Source organism: Marmota marmota, unplaced genomic scaffold, assembly GCF_001458135.2.
Source record: "Marmota marmota marmota unplaced genomic scaffold, marMar, whole genome shotgun sequence".
NCBI classification, from domain to species: Eukaryota; Metazoa; Chordata; class Mammalia; order Rodentia; family Sciuridae; genus Marmota; species Marmota marmota.
In genome coordinates, this window is record NW_026000082.1 from 44858820 (window position 1) to 44863414 (window position 4595).

General features: G+C 50.7%; 1 pseudogene; it reads right to left on the minus strand.

Moving 5' to 3' along the window:
* Positions 1-838: 838 nt before the first annotated feature.
* Positions 839-3876, minus strand: LOC107141597 (annotated as a pseudogene).
* Between the last annotated feature and the right edge of the window lie 719 nt (positions 3877-4595).

Here is a 4595-nt window from a genome sequence, read left to right on the forward strand (position 1 = left end):
ACCTGCGGATTCTGTCCTCTGACCTTGGCTATGGTTGTCTGATCTTTCCGAGTTAACCTCCCCCTTCACTTCCCTGAACAAATCTGCAGGCAGCACCAGGCTTACAGGACTGCTGGTCTGTCTTGGTAGCTCAGACTTGCTTCTTGGCCCTGAGCAGAAGCACAGAAAAAAAGCAGGGCTTCAAATCCATCAAGGCAGGTATGGCAGTTATGTCCCACGCTTCCAAAGGATTTCAAATTAGCAGCCGGGTGTGGTAGCACACACCTGTGGTCCCAGCAGCTTGGGAGACTGAGGCAGGAGGATCAAGTTCAAGGCCAGCCTCAGGAACTTAGCTATGTCCTATGCAACTAGGAACCTGTCTTAAAAAGGGTTGGGGATGTGGCCTAATTGTTGAGCACCCTTTGATTCAATACCCACACACCCAAAAAAATCATCATAGCAGTGAAAATTTAGTACATTTTTACTATGGAATTATAGAGCCAAAAACCAAGTAGCATAGTAAAATGAAGGCCCTTATACCTATCTTCATGAAGGCCAACCCTAACCCATTTTTCAGGGGTACTGGGAATTGAAGCCAGGGCATTTGACCAGAGCTACATCCCCAGCCCTTATTTTGAGATGGTCTTCCTGAGTTGTCAAGATTGGACTCAAACATGAGGCCATATGCACACATGAACCCCATTAGAAATTTATAAGAAGCATTTCTTGAGGTTCTGGTGATCAAACTCATGGCCTCATGCCTGCAGGGCGCACTCTACTTGAGCCTCACCCCCAGGCCAAGAAAGCTAATGTGTTGTGCATGTCAACAATCCCCTGCCTACTGAATTGTCACTGGGTTTCAGGCAATAAAATCTGTATGTTTGAGGTGAAGAACACAATCGTAAGAATAAATCTGGATGTCGTGGACAGGCCTGATGTCCTTCACCAGCTGCATCAGCTCCTTCTGAACCTGGTCAAATTTCATGGGGTTGATCTCAGTCCAAAAACCCCAGAGGATTTCGTCAAAGCTCTCCAGAAGGGCAGGGTACTTCACTTGTTCCAGCGGCAGGCTAGCGGTGTGGCTCAGCAGGTTCTTAAGAGCAGTCAGGGGGATTTGGTTCCCACAGAAACTGAAGGTTTTGAGCTGGGAACAGTGACCCAGGGCTGGTGAGATGGCATTTAGCTGGGACTCTGTTATCTCACAAAACTCTAAGACCAGGGTCTCAAGAGTGTGTGCCACCTTCTCCAGCAGGACCCAGAGGGGCTCAGGACTCATATCTTTCATGGAAAATGAGCTGAGATCCAGACACTTCAGTTGATCAGTGCTCGGACACATGGACAGATTCTTTAAATCCTTCTCCTTGAGTGGACAACCTCTCAGCGAGAGTGTTTTCAAGGGGGTCTGACTCCTGGAGAGAAAGCAAAGAGTTACTTTTAGAGAACGAAGGCACCAAGTGGATAGAGTGGGAAATGGTAGGCGAGAACTATCTAATATCAAACCCAAGGTCGCCCTGACCTTCTGATGATGGTGGACCCACAGGACACTGCGGGTTGCAGAATCTGCTCATACACATCACTGAATTTCAGAGTGAGCCTTCACCACCACTTGAGTGACCAGGTGGGTCCATCATCTCTAAGGCACTCCCCCTCACTGCCAAGCCAAATGCTACAGCTCTGGCCACAGGAGGTCAGGGGAGTCATGTATGAAGGACAAACCCAGGCAAGATGAAATAAACCCACCAGCGTTGTCCACCTGTGGGGGTCACACCCTGTACCCTCCATCCCTGCTCTTCACCCTCAACTCCAGAATCACTGCCGCGTCTGGCTAACGGAGCCGAGTCTGGCGAGGGACGGCGGGGTTAAGAATACACAGGACACCAAGGTTCTTCATCCAGGAGGAAGCGTGTGCGTCCTTTATTGCCAAATTTGTTCCCCTTATATATCTTTTTAACAGCTGTGGGAAATCACTCAAAAGTGAGGAGGGAAGAGTAATAACTGCGTCCTTGGGTTACCGTCACATCACCGTCCCCTATCAGGAGGCTCGAACAGGTCAAGATGTTCCCGAGAGACACATATGCTCGAGGCAGATAAACAGGAGACCGCAAGCCCGCGACACGGCCTTGTGAGCTGGCCACATTGACATGCATAACAAAGAACTGGGGGTTGAGTCCCCAGGGGCCAGGGCGGGCCTGCTACCAGCACACCACCTGAGGCTCAGAGCAGCCTTCCACATGGGAGCATTAGAGGTGGCTCCTCTGCACCCCACTGGAGAGCAAAGAGCTTCCCTGTTGCAAGGTGCAGTTGTGGGAGCTTCCCTCCTCCAGTGTCCTCTACTCTACCCCATCTCCCACCTCCTTTGCTGGATAGGCCTCCCAGGGAAAGATCCTCACCCACCCTCACTAGCTCCTGTCCCTCCACCAGCTGGCTTCCAAGCAGTTACCCTTCCCAGACCATAAACCCTGGTTTATCCCTTTGCTCTAACACAGCTTAGGAGATCAAGCTTCAGGATACAATATGAACAGATGATGGGTTATTTACCTTCAAGTGTCTTGTTCACCATGAGAGTGTCAGTGGCTGGCACATAATAGGTGCCCTTTCAGATTTCCTGTTACTGGTCTGCAGAGGAAACTTACCCCCCTTACTCACCCCAGCACCTGCTCCAGGTGGCTCTTGAGGAGGAGGACAGCATCCACACAGAACTTCTGCAGGCAGTCCATCCTGAGTAACTGCAAGGTGAGCTGGGTGAGCAGCCACTCATGCTCCTCTGGGGAGGTGTGGGGAGGCACACGGAACTTGCAGACCTGCAACTTCTCAGGTTCCTGATCTGGCCCAAGAAAGGAGCACAAGCAGCCAAGGTGGAGGGCGCCCAGGTGCAGTGCACTTCCACCTTCTGGACAGAGTCCTGCTGCATCAGTCTCAGGACCTTCCTGGTGTGGCGGGTGGATTTTCCAAAGATCTTCAGCCTATTGCAACACAGGTGCAGCCTGTCCCTTCTCTGTGTGACCCATAGGAACAAGTGGGTCAGGAATTCATCCAGGGGCCTTTTTGTGAGGCTCAAGTCTATGAAAACCTTCAAGGTTGGCTTAGCTGCCATTGTTGGACCATGATTCAGCATTCCATTCTTCTTCATGGTCTCTGGTGAGCAGGCATCGAGCACGGCTCCTGACCACATTCTCCAGAAGTTGTAGCGAACATTTTGTAAATCAAGCACCTGCAATTTCCACCTCCTGTGGGGACCACAGCAGAGTCTCAGCTTTGAGTCCCCTTCCTTCACCTCTCAGCTTCTGCTCCCTGCTCCACCTCTTCCTTCCTTCTGTCTCACTTTTCTCCACCCACTTCCCTCCAATCCAGCCTTGTGCCCCCACCTGTACCAGCTGAGTTAGAGGCAGGTGCAGTCTTTTTCATGGTCACCACAGCTGCCACAAGTAACTCCACATCCAGAAGCCCACTCCCAGGTGGGGCTCAGCATGGCCAAGGCCTCTCCACCCCTCCTTGCTGGCAGAGTAGGAAGTCCTTGGTCCACCCTTCAACACCCACTCTCCCTGGATCCATCCATCACTTCCTTGGATCCCCAGGGTGCTCCCTTCTAGGTCACCTGGGTCCTCCTTACCTGGGGCGATCCTGCTGGCCAAGCAGCATGTCCAGCCCATCCAGTGCCACTCGGATCATCTCCATCTGTGGCTTCCTCATCAGGGCCCCCAGGGGCAGGCAGGTGAAGGGTCAGGCCTGCACCATTTTCTTCAGGACCTCAGTGTGTCCCCTGCTGAAGGTTTCCACAAAGAATGGTGGGAAGAGCTCTATGGGCAGGTCCTCCAGATCCAGGTCGGCCCTGGACTTGTTGCTCAGCAGGCTGCACCCTGCCAGCTCCAGCAGCAAGGGTGGGGAGTGGATGCTCATCCTGGGGAGTCTGAAAGAAGAAGGATCCTGGAAAATGATCCAGGGAAAAGGCCACTATCCCATCCATTGCCAGCGACTGGGGTGTCTATAAGCACACCTCACCCTTATGGGGGAAAGCCTTTGATTATTATTTTGTCCTTATAAAAGAGGAGTTGGAGTGTCATGTGACCTAATGCAGTAGGCTCCTCAGTTTGAGCAACTACCATGGCTGGGAAAGGACATGTCCTCACATGGGTACGTTAGGTATAATTTTAAAAAATTAAATAAGCAATTGTAAAAGCATGTGCCCATATTATAAAATACTTGGAAATTACAACAGAGTCTCATGGATATCTGTTACCAATGTGAGATTCTGCCACCTTAGGGGGGAGTTGAAGAGAACAAATAGATCAGAACAGAGTCTATGAAGTGTTGCATGAGATAGTTTTAAGCTTCTGTGTAATTTGTTTAAACAATAAAATTACAAAACCATGTAAGACATAAGGTATAATTTTAGGGACTGGGACTGGGTATTGAACTCAGGGCACTCAACCACTGAGCCACATCTCCAGGCATATTTTGTATTTTAGTTAGATACAGGGCCTCACTGAATTGCTTAGGGCCTCACCATTGCTGAGGCTGGAGTTGAACACCAATTCTCCTGCCTCCTCAGCCTCCAGAGCAGATTGGATTACAGGCACATGCCATCTCGCCTGGCAATAAAGTTTCATTTTAAGGGC